This window comes from Gossypium hirsutum, chromosome A13 (genome assembly GCF_007990345.1).
Source record: "Gossypium hirsutum isolate 1008001.06 chromosome A13, Gossypium_hirsutum_v2.1, whole genome shotgun sequence".
In the NCBI taxonomy this organism is placed as follows: Eukaryota; Viridiplantae; Streptophyta; class Magnoliopsida; order Malvales; family Malvaceae; genus Gossypium; species Gossypium hirsutum.
This window is the reverse complement of record NC_053436.1, coordinates 32,246,071-32,265,861: the sequence shown is the minus strand read 5'-3', so window position 1 is coordinate 32,265,861 and position 19,791 is coordinate 32,246,071.

The window sequence follows — 19,791 nt, the reverse complement described above, 5'->3', positions numbered from 1 at the left end:
GGGAGTTTTGGTGGACATTCCATTCTAAGTGGTATTGGGCAGACTTCCCACTTTTTCTAGCGAACCTTTTTATCAATGACCACTTAGAATTTCAGATTTGATGAATCATTTCGTAAACACTTAGTAAATGATGGTTCTACACCAAGCCTAGAGGACTCTTATTGACAAATATCTCTATAGGATATACCCCTTCCTTTCACATATCTCGTATTTAAGATGCTTCCAACAATTCCTCTTAATAACCTACTTGCCCATATTTTTGGATGCGCCAAGATCATCGTGTCAGATTACTCGCCACACAAGTCATACAGTGACTTCTCCTTTTATGCCCTGTCAAGCTTCCCTGTTCACTATCCTAGCGGAATCCGTTTCGACATAGAATGTACTTGTTCGCCATTGAATTATGCCATGACTAAACATGGATTTTTTATTCTTATGAATCATTAAACCCCTTTTTCGAGGTGTCAACCCGAAAGACTACCCCATACAGCACTCTTTAACTTCTTCATCTTCAGAGCAACCAAAGAATATGATGCAGATGGGAAGAAAATTGTCAACAGAATTGAGAAGAACTCCTTTTGCAGGAATATCCCTCCTTACCCAAATATATTCCCATATGTACGGTTTCCATGGTCCAAAGCAACTGTTTGTCTCTAACCATTCTGTCTCCCACTAAGGAATTAGTCGGTTCTAACTTAACCAAATTAGGATTTGAACTCAACTATTCACTAATTAGCCACAAAACTTTCCCAAGTTTTCCAGTAGAGCTCGTCAACTTACCATTTTTCTGAATTAAATCTCAACTCTCCTTTAAATTTAGGACTTAGTGAAAACAGGGTGTGAAAGATATAAATGACAACAATATCAAGATGGTGTTATGTTCCAAAAATTCTCACTAACCACAATAGAGTTGGTTTTGACATGATCTAGAACTAATTATTTTTCAACAATTAATGTATTGTACTGTTATTGATTTAATTATACTCTCAATCTCTATACTTAACTATATTTTTACAACTAATGTGTAAATCAAAATTTTTTGAATTTGTTGTCTATAAAATGTATTGTGAATATAAACGTGCCGGTAAAAAAAAAAGTAAATTTATTAGTCACTTTTTCAAGGTTTAATATAGTAATGTATTGAATAAATTTGTTAAGCGCAATCGAAACTAAAGCAATAAAAAGCAAATAGAAGAAATTTAAAATTAAAATAATTATTGTCGAGGTCCTTCGTACACCGAATGGTACAAAATCTTAGGGAATTAAAAAAAAAAAACCAGCTTACGGATGTGGAAGTCTGAGAAATAATTCTAGAAGGAACATTTAGGTAAAAAGAATTAAAATATATTAAAAAGCAGGAACAAATGTAAAATAAAAGCTTCAAATCTATACTAAGGAAGGCCTTACATGCCATTTGTCCATTTCTTTTTCCATTCCTATCTTAATTCTAATTCCTCTCATTATATCCTTATATTTCACTCCAATTTTATATTTAATATATATACTTCAATTTTTGGTACCTCAATTCTTATCTTTATTTCGATTAGAATGTAAATGTGCTTTTTTTTTTTAGAATTATTAACATTATTAAAATTCTCTATTAATTTTTAGCCTATTATAATGTCATTTTGTTACATAGATATCAAGTGGGTAAGTTTTTTTTATTTCAAAATATCAAACCAACAAATTTAACAAAAAAAATATTTAATAATACAATTTCTAAAAATATAAATGCTAAATTACAAATATATATATAGTACAAAAACTAAAAAAAAGTATATTACAGCCTTTAAATTTTTACTTAAAATAGTACAAGAGGTGAAAGGGTGGTGAATGGACTTGGGCCAAAGTTTTTATAGCTCTTACCACCTGCTTGCAAGCCTTCTTTATTCTTTCATTATTTTCATTTAAGATGTTTTTCACAATTTTAAATTGTAAAATATAAATATGAAATTATTAAAAATTATAAATTAGAATCTACTAAAATTTTAAAGTGTTGTATTAATATTTTAATAATCCAACCATCAAATTTTATGCTCCTTTCATATAGATAGTAAATGTTAAGTTTGGCATAAATTAAAAAATTTTAACTATTTGTTTTATGTAAAAAAATTCAATCTTTAAATATATATATATTAATATAGATAATAGTTTAGATCAATATGTTAGAGATATTGAATCGATTAAAAATTTTACATGTATGACAAATTGGGCGGTTGGTTGTTAAAATATTAATCATACAAAAATTACAAAATGGTGTAAAACCACTTTAGTTACAATGGTGTATGTAACGCCCCCATGCCCGAGACCGTCGCCGGAGTCGAGTATGAGGTGTTACTAAGCTTAATTTAACATATTTAGAACTTTGGATTATTTATTTCTACATTCACAGCTTTTAAGCAACTTGCATCACAGTCACAAGAAAAATCATATCTCGAGTTAAAAAACTCGAAATCAAGATCCGTAAATTTTCCCTGAATCTAGACTCATATACCTATCTACTAATTTTTTTCTAGAATTTTTGGTTGGGCCAATTAGTACAGTTTATTAGTTACAGTTACCCCCTGTTTCAGGACTTGATTGGTCTGACCTCTGTTTACCACGAACCACATTTCTCTCTGTACAAAATTCATATGACTATGATATTTGTTTCTAATAAAACTAGACTCAATAAGGATTCTGAGGATATAAAATAAACCACCTAATTATATCTTTACAATTTATGGTGAATTGCTAAAATAGGAACAGGGGATTCAGAAACTGCTATGACTCTGTTTCACTAAAATTCAAATATCTTCTAACATATAATTCCTTTACTTGTTTCATTTGTTTAATGTGAAACTAGACATAATAAGCTTCAATTTGATATGTAGTTCATCACCAAATTCAATTTATATGATTTTTAGTAAATTTTCAAACTCGCGTTAGTGTTGCTGCGGTATTCTGTTTATGGTAAATTTCATCCTTTTTATGAGTTTTTATGCACTAAGTATCTTAATAGTTTTCCTTAACATCAAACATAATCTAAACTAACCATTTTCATAATTTATCATTATCAAGCATTTCCTCAACCATTTCACAACCATACCATAAGATCATTTACACAAAATAGGTATATTGCTATACATGCCATACTTAAATTTATAAGCCATTTACCAAAAGTCTTCCGGATAGTGTGACTGAGCCTTCGACCTATCCCGACTCCTGAGCTGGCTTGTCCAAAACTACAATGAGTAAGAAGGAGGGAGTAAGCATAAATGCTTAGTAAGTTCATATGCAAATAATAAGTAACATAACAAACAGTCATACCAATCAACATTAGCATGTATCACTAAAACACATATCACATTTTTAATCATTTTTCATCATCTTATTACCTTATCGTGGTTGTATCAATACTCAACCCGAGGGTTAAATACATACCTGTCCAAAATATCCATTTCACATCACTTACCAATACGTCTCTTTACATCTCGAATATTCCTCCATTTGAGTAGAACTTTACCCGTTGAACACATCGGAATATAATTCGGATACATGATAACTTGCACATAAGTGCCATATATACAATCAAGCAATCATGTAACCCGCCCATAAGCGAACTCGGACTCAACTCAACGAGCTCGGGCGTTCGCATCCATAAGTGAACTCGGACTCAACTCAACGAGCTCGGATGCCTAGTTACATTTCACGAACTCGGACTCAACTCAACGAGTTCGGACATTCGCATCCATAAGTGAACTCGGACTCAACTCAACGAGTTCGGATGCTCAACCATCCTAGTGACATGTCACTTGTACCCTAATCTATTCCTAAGGTTCAAACGGGATTTTTCTCGAACACTTATCCTTGCCGTCTTCCGTAGAATGCCGAAATCAATACTCGGTAACAATTATATTTAACAAGTAACTCACATAATTTACATATTATTTGAAATTAACCACAAAGCATACATTTCATAATGAAATTCAGCATAACACATAATTAATATCAATAACTTAAAAATAACAATTATGCTACATTATTTACACATGAACTTACCTTGGTACCAAAATACAAAGATTTTGCAATTTAGTCCACAATCTTTTCTTTTCCTCGATTGAGGTCGATTCCACGTCTTTCTTGATCTAAAATAACACATTTAGCTTATTTAATACTCACATTATCAAATTAATCCTTAACTCAAATTTTGGCAAAATTACAATTTTACCCCTAAACTTTTGCATATTTACATTTTTGCCCCTAGGCTCGGGATTAAACTTTATTTCTTATTCTTATGTTTTACAACATGCTGATCACTTTTCTCTTCTATGGCAACATCAAATTCTCACTCTAACATGTACTTGTGACTATTAGGTATTTTTACCGATTAAGCCCTTTTACTCGTTTTTGCTTAAAATCGAGTAGTACAAGTTCTCTAACATAATTTAAAACTTCATATTCTATCATAAAACATCAAAATACACAAATTTCACCTATGGGTATTTTTCCAAATATAAACCCTAGGTTAAATTATTGCTAACATAAGCTTTATCGAGTTACCGGGATCTCAAAAACGTAAAAATCATTAAAAACGGGGCTTAGAATCACTTACTATGGAGCTTGAAAGTTGAAGAAACCCTAGCTATGGTGAGAGTGAAGTTTCGGCAGCAACTAAATGGGGAAGATGACTATTTTGTGTTATTTTTCCCATTTTATTTCATTTAATATCAAAATGACCCAAAATACCCTTACTACTAAACTTTCCAAAAATTCCTTCCATGTCCTAAATTTTTCCATGAACTTAAAATTGGTAAAATTTCTATTTAAGACCTCCTAATAAATATTTCAAAGCAATTTCATACTAAAAATTTCTAGAATGCAAATTTTGCAACTTATTCGATTTAGTCCCTACTTTCAATTTAAGCACTTTAGGCATAGAATTTCATCACGAAATTTTCACACAATCATGAAATCATATCATAAACCTCAAAATAATTATAAAATAATTATTTCTAGCTCGGATTTATGGTCACGAAACCACTATTCCGATTAGGCCCTAATTCGGGATATTACAACTCTCCCACCTTTAAGGATTTTCGTCCTCGAAAATCTTACCGGTAAACAGATGTGGGTATTGATTTCTCATAGTTTCTTCGGATTCCCATGTAGCTTCTTCTACTCCATGCCTTTGCCACAACACCTTCACAAGTGCAACATTTTTATTCCTTAGTTGTTTGACCTCTCGAGCTAAAATCTTAATCGGTTCTTCTTCGTAGGTCATATCTGGTTGTAGTTCAATTTCTGTCGGTGAAACTACATGTGAAGGATCCGAACGATACCGATGTAACATAGATACGTGGAACACATCATGAATCTTCTCTAATTCAGGTGGTAATGCTAGCCGATATGCTACCGGTCCAACTTTTTCAATTACTTCATACGGCCCAATATAACGCGGACTTAATTTGCCCTTCCGTCCAAATCTAAGGACTTTCTCCTACGGAGACACCTTTAAAAATACTTTATCACCAACTTGAAATTCAATGTCCTTTCGCTTTAGGTCTGCATAAGAATTCTGTCTATCTGAAGCAGCTTTCAAACAGTCTCGAATTACCTTCACTTTTTCTTCAGTTTCTTTTATTAGATCAACTTCATAAATCTGATTTTCCTTGAGTTCAGTCCAATACAAAGGCGTTCGACACTTGCGACCATACAATGCTTCATAAGGTGCCATTTTCAAGCTCGTCTGATAACTATTGTTGTAAGCAAATTCTACCAACGGCAAATATCTTTCCCAACTTCCTTGAAATTCCAATACACAACATCTAAGCATGTCTTCAAGAATCTGAGTTACTCTCTCTGATTGTCCATCAGTTTGTGGATGAAAAGCAGTACTGAAATTTAACTTTGTACCTAACGCGTCTTGCAATTTTTGCCAAAACCGCGAGGTAAACCTTAGATCTCTATCTGAAATAATCGACAATGGTATTCCGTGTAATCTAACAATTTCTCTAATATACAGTTCAGCCAACTTGTTAAGAGAATAATCCGTACGTACCGGGATAAAATGAGCCGACTTAGTTAATCTGTCAACTATTACCCAGATGGCATCTTTCTTTCCCGGAGTCAATGGCAATCCTGAAACAAAATCCATAGTAATCCGATCCCATTTCCATTCAGGAACCATAATAGGCTGGAGTAATCCTGAAGGTACTTGGTGTTCAGCTTTCACCTGTTGACAAATTAAGCATTTGGACACAAACTCTGATATATCTCTTTTCATTCCATTCCACCAATACATTTTCTTCAAGTCATTATACATTTTCGTACTACCCGGATGAATCGAGAAATAACCACTATGTGCTTCCTGTAGGATCTTTTGAATCAATTCCTCATTCTTTGGTACACAAATCCGATCTTTAAACATTAAGCACCCATCAGAACCAATTTTGAAATCTGACTCTGTATCTACTTCACACTGTTTTCTCTTGGCTTGCAAATCTTGATCATCTTTCTGAGCTTCAGAAATCTCTTGCAAAAACATTGGTTTTACTCTTAACTCTGCTAGAATCGAGCCATCATCTGACACTTTCAACTGAGTGTTCATAACTCTCAAAGCAAACAACAACTTTCTGCTCAAAGCATCAGCAACCACATTCGCTTTTCCCGGATGATAATCAATAACAAGCTCGTAATCTTTCAACAACTCCAACCATCTTCGTTGTCTCAAATTCAAGTCTTTTTGTGACATCAAGTACTTAAGACTTTTGTGGTCGGTATATACCTGACATTTTTCACCATACAAATAATGTCGCCAAATTTTTAAAGCAAACACCACCGCAGCCAATTCCAAATCGTGAGTAGGATAATTCCTCTCATGAGGTTTTAACTGCCTCGAAGCATATGCCACCACTTTTCCTTCTTGCATGAGCACACACCCCAAACCATTTAGAGAAGCATCACTATACACCACAAATTCTTTACCTGATTCGGGCTGTACTAACACTGGTGCCTCTGTTAATAACTTTTTCAATTCTTCAAAACTCTGTTGACATTCTTCCGTCCATCCAAATTTAACATCCTTTCGGAGTAATCTAGTTATAGGAGCAGCAATTATAGAAAATCCATTTACAAACCGCCGATAATACCCAGCTAGCCCCAAGAAACTTCTAACTTCAGTTACGTTTTTCGGTGGTTTCCAATCAACAATGGCTGAAATTTTACTAGGATCAACCCGTATACCATCACCTGAAACAATATGACCCAAAAATCCAACTTCCCGGAGCCAAAATTCACTTTTACTAAACTTAGCATACAGCTGCTTATCTTTCAAAGTTTGCAAAACTATCCTCAAATGCTCAGCATGCTCTGTCTCATCTTTTGCATAAATTAAAATATCATCTATAAACACCACAACAAATTTGTCCAAGTATGGCCGAAATATACGATTCATTAAATCCATAAACACAGCAGGAGCATTTGTCAATCCGAATGGCATAACTAAAAATTCATAATGACCATACCTTGTTCTAAAAGCAGTTTTAGGCACATCCAACTCCTTTACCCGCAGTTGGTAATACCCAGATCTCAAGTCAATCTTTGAAAACCATGTCGCTCCTTTTAGCTGATCAAACAAATCATCAATTCTTAGCAACGGATACTTGTTTTTGATTGTCACCTTGTTTAACTACCGATAATCAACACACAACCTCATAGAACCATCTTTCTTTTTCACAAATAACACGGGAGCACCCTAAGGTGAAAAACTCGGTCTCACAAAACCTTTATCAGTCAACTCTTGCAACTGCGACTTTAATTCCTTCAACTCTGCTGGTGCCATTCTATACGGAGTAATCGAAATCGGAGTTGTTCCCGGTATCAAATCAATACCAAATTCTACTTCCCTGACTGGAGGCAAACCCGGCAAATCTTCTGGAAATACGTCCGCAAATTCACACACAACCGGCACTGATTCAACTTTCTTTTCAACTTCTTTTGTATTAATTACATACGCCAAATAAGCTTCATAACCCTTTCTCAGATATCTTTGAGCCGACATTGAAGAAATCACACTAGGCAATGCCTCTGATTTATCTGATTCAACCCGCAGAGTTTCACCATTTCCACACTTTAATTCTATAACCTTTTCTTTGTAATTTACTATAGCATCATGCAATGTCAACCAATCCATACCCAAAATAACATCAAATTCATCAAACGGTAACAACATCAAGTCGGCCGGAAAGTAATGATCCCGAATCATTAAAGGGCATTTCTTGCTTACTTTATCAACTATCACACATTTGCCTAACGGGTTCGACACTCTAATCATAAATTATGTGTTCTCAACAGGTATATTCATACTAGACACCAATTTCATGCACACATATGAATGAGTAGAACCGGGATCAATCAAAGCAATAACATTAACATTATAGAGAGAAAATGTACCGGTAATCACATCAGGTGAGGAAGCATCTTCACGCGCTTTAATAGCATAAGTTCTAGCCGGAGCCCTTCCTTCAAGTCTCCGGTGCATCCCTGGCTACATTCTTACTGCTTGTTTCACTTCCAGCTTTTCTCGGATACCTTCCCCTCGAGTCTGCACCACTAGCTTTTACATTCTGAAATTTTTCTTTCTCAGCTCTCTCTGGGCAGTCTCTAATAAAATGATCCGGAGAACCACATCGAAAACATTCATTTGCTCTGCACGGACCAAAATGATTTCTACCACACCGCTGGCACTCGGGTTTAACAAATCTCGAGTTCCCTACACTGGCTGCAGAAGTATTCTGAGATTTAGGACCCACATTTTGCTTCTTATAATTCCCATATGATTGTCCAGCTGAAGCTTGGGAACGAGGATTCATATTCCTTGACTTTCTAGGTTGCTGTGAAAATGAACTACTCATCGGTCTTTTCTTCCAATTTCTAGTCTCGGCCTCTACCTTTTTCTTTTCTTTAAGTAGTTCTTCAGCCTTGCAAGCTCGATCAACCAGTACTACCGTTTCTTTTAGTCCAAGTATCCCGACAAATACTTTAATGTCTTCGTTGAGCCCGTCTTCAAATCGTCGGCACATCTTGGCTTCTGTAGGAACATATTCCCTGGCATACTTACTCAATCGAACAAACTCTCTTTCATATTCTGAGACTGTCATATTACCTTGCTTCAGCTCAAGAAACTCTTTACATTTCTGATCAATAAACCTTTCACTAATATATTTCTTCCGAAACTCTTCTTGAAAGAATTCCCAGGTTACCCTCTCTTTCGGTACCACCGAAATCAAAGTCTTCCACCAATTATAGGCTGAATCTCTCAACAAAGATTTAGCACATTTCAAACATTCTTAAGGTGTACAAGATAATTCATCAAATACCCGGATAGAATTTTCAAGCCAGAACTCTGCTTTCTCTGCATCATCCTCAATATTTGCTCTAAATTCTTCAGCCCCTTGTTTACGAATTCTGTCAACGGGGGTTCTGTGAAATTTTATCATATCCATACCTTGAGGCATCGGGGGTACAGGTTGAGGAATTGGGGGAGGTGGGGGAGGTTGTACATTTGGGTTCGTACGAACGAACTCAGTGTACCATGCACTCATCATTTGGAGAAAGGCTTCCTGACCCCTTTCTCCTCCTCCCTGACCAACAGTAGGAGGTGGATTTTCAGTCGGCGCTGCTCCTTCAGCCGGAGCTGGCGCATTACTCTCTACTTCATCTGCCACAGTTGGATCGAGATCCATTTACTATAAAAAAAATTCATTTAAAAAGGTCAGAAGTCGTCACACTATCACAATTCATACATATGGCATGTATAGCAAAATCCGTACATACAACGCGTAGTCCGAGAATCGACTAAACCTGCTCTGATACCACTAAATGTAATGCCCCCACGCCCGAGACCGTCGCCGGAGTCGAGTATGAGGTGTTACTAAGCTTAATTTAACATATTTAGAACTTTGGATTATTTATTTCTACATTCACAGCTTTTAAGCTACTTGCATCACAGTCACAAGAAAAATCATATCTCGAGTTACGAAACTCGAAAACAAGATCCATAAATTTTCCCTGAATCTATACTCATATACCTATCTACTAATTTTTTTCTAGAATTTTTGGTTGGGCCAATTAGTACAGTTTATTAGTTAAACTTACCCCCTGTTTCAGGACTCGACTGGTCTGACCTCTGTTTACTACGAACCACATTTATCTCTGTACAAAATTCATATGACTATGATATTTGTTTCTACTAAAACTAGACTCAATAAGGATTCTGAGGATATAAAATAAACCACCTAATTATATCTTTATAATTTATGGTGAATTGCTAAAGTAGGAACAGGGGATTCAGAAACTGCTATGACTCTGTTTCACTAAAATTCAAATATCTTCTAACATATAATTCCTTTACTTGTTTCATTTGTTTAATGTGAAACTAGACATAATAAGATTCAATTTGATATGTAGGTCATCACAAAATTCAATTTATATGATTTTTAGTAAATTTTCAAACTCGCGTTAGTGTTGCTGCGGTATTCTGTTTATGGTAAATTTCATCCTTTTTATGAGTTTTTATGCACTAAGTATCTTAATAGTTTTCCTTAACATCAAACATAATCTAAACTAACCATTTTCATAATTTATCATTATCAAGCATTTCCTCAACCATTTCACAACCATACCATAAGATCATTTACACAAAATAGGTATATTGCTATACATGCCATACTTAAATTTATAAGCCATTTACCAAAAGTCTTCCGGATAGTGTGACTGAGCCTTCGACCTATCCCGACTCCTGAGCTGGCTTGTCCAAAACTACAATGAGTAAGAAGGAGGGAGTAAGCATAAATGCTTAGTAAGTTCATATGCAAATAATAAGTAACATAACAAACAGTCATACCAATCAACATTAGCATGTATCACTAAAACACATATCACATTTTTAATCATTTTTCATCATCTTATTACCTTATCGTGGTTGTATCAATACTCAACCCGAGGGTTAAATACATACCTGTCCAAAATATCCATTTCACATCACTTACCAATACGTCTCTTTACATCTCGAATATTCCTCCATTTGAGTAGAACTTTACCCGTTGAACACATCGGAATATAATTCGGATACATGGATAACTTGCACATAAGTGCCATATATACAATCAAGCAATCATGTAACCCGCCCATAAGCGAACTCGGACTCAACTCAACGAGCTCGGGCGTTCGCATCCATAAGTGAACTCGGACTCAACTCAACGAGCTCGGATGCCTAGTTACATTTCACGAACTCGGACTCAACTCAACGAGTTCGGACATTCGCATCCATAAGTGAACTCGGACTCAACTCAACGAGTTCGGATGCTCAACCATCCTAGTGACATGTCACTTGTATCCTAATCTATTCCTAAGGTTCAAACGGGATTTTTCTCGAACACTTATCCTTGCCGTCTTCCGTAGAATGCCAAAATCAATACTCGGTAACAATTATATTTAACAAGTAACTCACATAATTTACATATTATTTGAAATTAACCACAAAGCATACATTTCATAATGAAATTCAGCATAACATATAATTAATATCAATAACTTAAAAATAACAATTATGCTACATTATTTACACATGAACTTACCTTGGTACCAAAATACAAAGATTTTGCAATTTAGTCCACAATCTTTTCTTTTCCTCGATTGAGGTCGATTCCACGTCTTTCTTGATCTAAAATAACACATTTAGCTTATTTAATACTCACATTATCAAATTAATCCTTAACTCAAATTTTGGCAAAATTATAATTTTACCCCTAAACTTTTGCATATTTACATTTTTGCCCCTAGGCTCGGGATTAAACTTTATTTCTTATTCTTATGTTTTACAACATGCTGATCACTTTTCTCTTCTATGGCAACATCAAATTCTCACTCTAACATGTACTTGTGACTATTAGGTATTTTTACCGATTAAGCCCTTTTACTCGTTTTTGCTTAAAATCGAGTAGTACAAGTTGTCTAACATAATTTAAAACTTCATATTCTATCATAAAACATCAAAATACACAAATTTCACCTATGGGTATTTTTCCAAATATAAACCCTAGGTTAAATTATTGCTAACATAAGCTTTATCGAGTTACCGGGATCTCAAAAACGTAAAAATCATTAAAAACGGGGCTTAGAATCACTTACTATGGAGCTTGAAAGTTGAAGAAACCCTAGCTATGGTGAGAGTGAAGTTTCGGCAGCAACTAAATGGGGAAGATGACTATTTTGTGTTATTTTTCCCATTTTATTTCATTTAATATCAAAATGACCCAAAATACCCTTACTACTAAACTTTCCAAAAATTCCTTCCATGTCCTAAATTTTTCCATGAACTTAAAATTGGTAAAATTGCTATTTAAGACCTCCTAATAAATATTTCAAAGCAATTTCATACTAAAAATTTCTAGAATGCAAACTTTGCAACTTATTCGATTTAGTCCCTACGTTCAATTTAAGCACTTTAGGCATAGAATTTCATCACGAAATTTTCACACAATCATGCAATCATATCATAAACCTCAAAATAATTATAAAATAATTATTTCTATCTCGGATTTATGGTCACGAAACCACTATTCCGATTAGGCCCTAATTCGGGATATTACAGTGTAAGTGGGTCCCTCTCGTTTATATAAACACATAATCATTTAAAATATTAATAATATTAAAAATTATGAAATTGTGTAAAATTAAAGTGATTTTACACTGGTGTAAAGAGATCCCTCTTGTTTATATAAATATAATAACATTTGATACCCATGCATAAGATGAATTATTTAGATATATGTTAATATAAATATGTGCCATTTGTACCAACAAGTGGTTAGGAGGGGAAATGGACCTCTTAAGCATTTGAATCAAGTTTGAATCCTGAAATTGTTATTGTTGAGAGAACTTTACTTTAATACCATTCGGCCCAAACAGAATTGGTCCTAAATCGTAAATCGTAAAACGGATGAGGACATTTATCTACTCTAATTTGAATAAAGATTAATTTTAAACCATAAAACCAAGTGCAGTAATTATAAAACTTCATCTTTTAAGTGTGAATGTTTACATTATTTTATACTATGATTAGGTAATTACAAGATTATAATGCTGCCTATATTATGCTAAACCTCAATTATTATTTGGAATTTGGACCATGATACGATCTATTAATTTATCTCATATTTGTATTTTCCTTTTATAAAAAAAAAAGTTTCAAGCATCTCTTGGACTACAACATTAAATTATTGATCAATACTTCTTCTTCTTCTTTTTATCATAAGAATAATGTCATAATCAAAGATATCACCAATTATGAAGTACTAAATATTATAATTAATTTAGGTCCATTGGTTAGGTGACTTTTCTTTTTCTTTTTTTTCTTTTAGTAGGGGGGAATAGTATCCCAATTTATATCTCTATCTAAGCTTTTTAATTTTCTCTAGCTATTCATATATTCTAGTTTTTTATTGCTTCATATATTATAATATCTGATTTTGATTATGAACTTTTTTAAATGTATTATTTATAATTGTAATTTCACTTATGAGTGTAGATATAAAATTTTAAAGAACATTATTATGTTATTACGAATAGTAGACTTATTAGATGTCATAAGTAAAATTAATATATTATATTGCATGCTCTTTAGTTGGGTCGAATCCAATAATTTTTCATTACGGGCCAAATTAAAATTAAAAAAATTTGAGGGTATGAAAGCTAATAAATCATGGCAAAATAGTTTAAATTGAATAATTATTTCTTTGGAGGGCCATAACTGTAATTTTCCCCATTTGGTCAAAGCTAAAACGCTTAATACACATTTTAGTCCCTCAAGTATACCACTTTTCTCACTTTAGTCTTTAAAGTTTTTTTAGCCCACTTCTATCCCTAACGTTATCAAACATTCCCAATTTAGTCCCTAACTTTATCAAAAATTCCCTCATTCAATCATTTGGATATTAAAAAAACTAGCTGGGATATCCAGCCAATCATATCTTACCATATATCATATAATGACATCACTATGACATCATTATTCGAAAAAGAAAACCTTAAAAATCTTTTAAAATAAAAAAAGTAAAAAAAATATTGAAGTTATCAAAATATTAAAGTTATAAAAAAAATTACTATGAGATCCTTTTTTATTGGAAGGATACCACCTATAATAATTCTTGTATAATTGACTAATATATCAAAAAACCTCAAACTACTATGTTACATTTAAACAAACCCTTATACTTATTTTATAGTTAAATAAGCCCATAATTTATTATTTTTTACCCTTTAAAGCCCTTAATTTTAATTTCGATATTTTTTTTATTTTTACTTTTATTTTCACACATGATATACTTTTATTAGTTAAAATTATTCATTTTTTAAGCACTCAAATATATGGGGTTAAAACTATTTTACTATACTAAAAAAACTATTTTTTAAGTATCAATGACTTTCATATTTTTCAACAAAAAGTTTGAATTTCCATGCAAAATATTAGTATTTTAATTATTCATTATTATTTTTTGAGACGATTTCCATCTAAGATTCATATTGAAATAAATGAATTTTGAATATTGTTAGTTTACAATTGAGTTGTCGTATTTTGATACATTAAACTAGGATCATCATTATACTTAATAAGCTTGTTCTCGAGCAATTTTAATGTTTTTCATAGTTTTTGTTTAATTTTCGTTATTTAGCTTTAATAAGCTCTTTATGCATTCTGTGCTTATTTTGTGCTATTTTGGGACCCAATTTGGCCAAAGGTGCCATTTAGACCCTAATGAGTGATTGGGTGTAGTAGGAGCATGTTGGTGGCCCAAATTTGAGTGAAAACCATTCCACAAGCAAAGGTATTACAACATCAGAGCTTGGATATTGCAACACCTCCGTCGGACCCAAAATGAAAAAGAAAATAAGCCATCTACAATGGTATTGCGATATCCACCCCTAAGGACACCCCTTGAGTAGACGATGAGGATATCACAATACCTTCCTCTTGGTATTGTGATATCCCTATCGTATGGGGAAAATGACATTAGGGGAAGTCTTTGTCCAGCCGAAGCACCAATCAAATAAAAGACAGAGAGGAGAATTTTAGGCAACATTTTGGGGTCATAATCATCTTTAAAAAGCCAAAAATTGGTTAAAGAAAAGGGAGGCTGTAGTTTTAAGGTTAAAAAGATTTTTAATTTAGGTTTTCTTTCATCTTTTAGCTTAGAAATAGAGCAGTTTTCTTCTCCATAGTGTAGGGTTTACTCTTTCTACACAATTTTTTTTTTGTTTTTCCTAGTATTAATGGTAGTTAGTTAATTTAGTTATAACTGTAGCTAAGTCTTATTTTCATGTTTAGGACCTTTACTTTATTTGTAATGCCAATTTTATCTTTAGGTTAATGTTATTTTAGTTTTCTTTCTTTTCATCTATTAAAGATCTCATCTTTGTTATTCTTGTTTCTTTATCTTTGTGTTAGTTGCCTTTTATTTAAGTTTATTAAGTTAAAAACCAAAGCTTTCATCTTTTTGCTCAAGTTTATGTTAATGGGTTCCATGATTGATTATTTCATGTTTGTTAACTTTAATTTGATAATGGGTAGCTAAACCCTAGGTGGTTGGTTGATGGAAATGTTGGGTAGTTGATTTTAGGTTTTAGGTATTAAATCATAAAACTAGACTAAATTGAATAAACATCAAAACTTAGGAATGACACCCCTGAGGGAAAATCTAGATAAGTGAGACTGATAGATGATCTTGTTGAGCACCAATTAATTATTCTCAGGTTAGAATTAATAATTAACCAATAAATAAGTCAGAGTCTAGGTGGTTAAAAGCTTAGTATACTCTTAAGAAATTCAAGGTTCAAGCCATACTATTCTCATTTTCTTTCTAAATTTTTTTCAGCAACCAAGGAACAAAATCAAACTAGAATATATATTAGTTTTGGTAAAAATATAACAAGAAGGGGCAATAGCCTAAATGTTTATTCCCCTTATTACCCAAGTTCGAAACATGTCATTCTCTCTACCATATTTCTTTTTATTTTTGGTTGAATGGGTTCATTACCCAAATAGCCCCTCAAATTCAATAAACCCTATGTATTTAATCTCTTCTCCTAATCACAAAAGAACTATAATTTTCTTTCCAGATTAAAACATATTTTCTTTGCCCCTTTCCCCTATTTCTTTCATATTTCTTTTCATCATTTTTTTCCTTACACAATATTTGCTCCCCATTGTTGACATTAGTTTCTTGCTTTCTCAAATCTAAATCAATCCCGAGCGTAAATCGTTTTCCACCAATGGTCGAAATTATCATTGCTAACCTCCGAATTCTTATCAAAATTTGGTAAGTACTCTAGTTTCAATTAGTAGAACCCGTAAATTCTAAAATAACAACATTTCTTGCTAATATTCTAATTCAATTATGAATATTTTACGAAATCTTTTAAAATATTATTTTTTTCTTGAAATTCGTTATTAATTCTTGCGTAAATATCGTTTGAAGAACCTGATTTAGGTATCTCAGATCAGATCTGAACAGAAGGGACGACGCTAGGTCTCCTGGTAACAAGTGTGTGTTTCTTTACAAACGAATCGGGAAAAACTAAGCCTCAGAAAAAGGCCATACAGCCAGCCACACAGGCGTGTGGACCACACGACCATGTCCACCCTGAAAACCTAGGAGTTCAATTCATACACGACCTGTCGTGTCTTCTCTAGACCTTGATTTTCTAAATTCCACATGGCCTCAGTCTGTTACACAGTTGTGTACCCCCTCCACACGAACCAAGGCTTCCCACACGGTCCAGTCACAAGACCTTGTATCCCTTATTTCACAAATTTTACAGTTTTACCCAAAAAATTATGTTTTATGTAGATTAGTCTCTGAATGTATCCCAAACTGGTTTTAATGTTTTATTTTATACAATTGAGTCACTGATAATATGAATTATGCTAAAATCCATGATCTAATTGGTCAAATTAATATTATATTTATATGATTGCATGAATTGTGAATAAATATGATTGCATGAATTGTGAATAAACATGTCTATTGTATTTGTATCAATGAATTATCGGCACAACATGTCGTATGATACCGTTAAATTGAATCCTTGAAAAGAACATGTTTTGGCTACTGTATCGATTAGTTGAGAATATATTTATTAATGTTATTCTCGATCTGTTATAAGCATGATATCTGTATTTTTTGTTTTGTTTTGTTATAAGCATGCTAAACCTTATTGGAAAGGATGAGACATTTTGTAAGGAGGACGTTCTAGTAGAATATTAATCTTCAAATCTACTGGTTCATCCACATATTATCTGTTAGCTATTATCTGCAATTATGTTGTGTATTCACAACCATCTGGCGGCGTATTAAACTGCAAAATTGGTAGTTCATCCACCCATTATCTGCAGCTTTTATCTATATTTATGTTGTGTATTCACAACCATCTGGTAACGTATTAACCTACAACTTTGTGGTTTATCCACAAGTCGTAGGGATGGACGAGTTCTGGGGAATTCTTATGATGTGTAACGGTGGGGTAGGATCTTATCTGTTAAATTGAATATGAATGCATCCGTAAAGCATGTGCTTGAAATTCTGAAATCTCCGTTATGATATGATATATGTATATTTGTTTATACATTTTTAAACTATTATATTATTCTGATATATTGAATTTTCTAATGTCAATTATAATTTGTGCTAAGATTCTATATGTTTTCGGTTGCACTGATTTTCTTGTGATGGAACTCACATTGAGCTTCATAGCTCACTCCCTTTTATTTTCCAACTTTTTAGATAACCCACCAGGTTAGGATGCGGGCATGGTATTCAGCGAGTCTTGACTCGGTTTTTATTTTATAAAATTATTTTAGGCTTGTTATTTGATTTATTATTATTATTCAAAATTTGTATTATTATTTTACTCCAAACTGTGGCTGGGGACTTAGGATTTGGGTTTGTTTTCATATTGCATGAAATTCAATTTGCAATTTAGGATATCAAATTTTGTTTTAATAATTAGCTGTGCATAAACTCAGTTTTTATTAAAAACATAAATAAAAACGTCTTTTTTCGTTGCTAAGTTATAATTAAAAAGTTAGGAACAATAAATTGACATTTAAACTATGTTTTCTATTAAATTAAACAAATGATTTAAACATGATTGTTTTCAAATCTCTGATAGCTCTACATGTCACTTCAGTGACTAATGTAATCTTCCGAATTCATGTCTAAAATCGAGGTTGGATTAGGGAGGTTAGATCAACCAACTACTCCTTGTTATCGTATTTGGTAGTTTTATATTTTTCTCTATTTACAATTTAGTCTTTTTCTATTATAGTTAGTTAATTAATTTAAATCAATCTCATTTATGGTCTACCATAATATAGTGCTTAGTGAATAACTAGTTAGACTCCTTTCTTACATGCATTTTTTAATAGAAATCACTAAATCGCTGACTCTTTTGGATTCGATCCTCAGAATACTCCAGTGTTTCATTGTAATACTACAAATATTACAACTGACATATTACACTTGCAGACACCGAACGTAGTTTTTGGTTATTCGATTGTCTTTTTATTGTTGATTTCTCTCCCCCATTCACGAGAGTAGGGGAGAGGCGATCAACAATATATAAAGAAATAACACCTTTGTTGTTTTAAACTTGTTTGTTTAATTAATTCAAATAAATAAGTTCGAATGGAATGTTAAAACTTTATTTTTTTTCTTAGTTAAAAAGATCTATTGGGTGTGAAAAAAAATCAAAGGAAGAGAATTAATTTGTCCAAATTGTTGCGAAATGGAACGAAAACCAAGTCTAATATTCAAATCAATGTGAAAATCAAGAGAGTTGAGGAAGACATCGAGCAAAGGATAGGAGGAAAAGGTTGTGAATGAATAAATTTTTTAATCTATCAAAATTTTTAAATATATATAATTGCTTTTTAGTAGATTAAAAGAGATTTAATCCCATACATTTGAGTTTCTAATAAATAAATCTTTGTAACTAATAAACTTATCACATGTGTAAAAAAAATAAAAGATAAAAAATTACCTAAATTAAAAATTAAGGTCATTAATAAGTAAAAATAATAGACGAGGGACTTATTTAGCTACAAAATAAGTATAAGAGTTTGTGAAATCATAATATAGTAGTTTAAAGGTTATATATACATATTAGCCTTTATAATTCAGTCAATTAGAATTTATAATGGGTACATTTTTTAGGTGATAAATTTGGATAATTTTTTTTCAAATTATTTAAATAATGAGAAATAATTTTATTTCAAAATAATAATTTAAATAATAAATAATCTAATTTTTAATCACTTAAATAATTTGAAAAAAAAACTTATCTAAATTTATCACTTAAAAAATCTACCAATTATAAATTCCTATTGGTTGAGTTATAAAAGAAATCATCGAGTGTTACTATACTTTTAAGAGGCAATGCTCTCATGTTCAAGCTTAAGGATACGTGATTTATAAATTTTAAAAATATTAAAATTTCTAAATTTTTTAAAGTTTTTAGTAATTGTTTATATTTTTATATTTTTTAAATTTTTTTTAATTTTTAGATATTTTTTGAAATTTTTAAATAATTTTATTGTAAGTTTTTTATATTTTTTCCTTTTTAAAGATTTTTTTGAGGTTTTTTGGATGATAACATCATCGTATGACACATGGCAACGCATAATAGACTGAATATCACGGTAGTCAATTTTTAACTCTAAAGGACTAAACTAGGAAAGTCAAATGACATTAG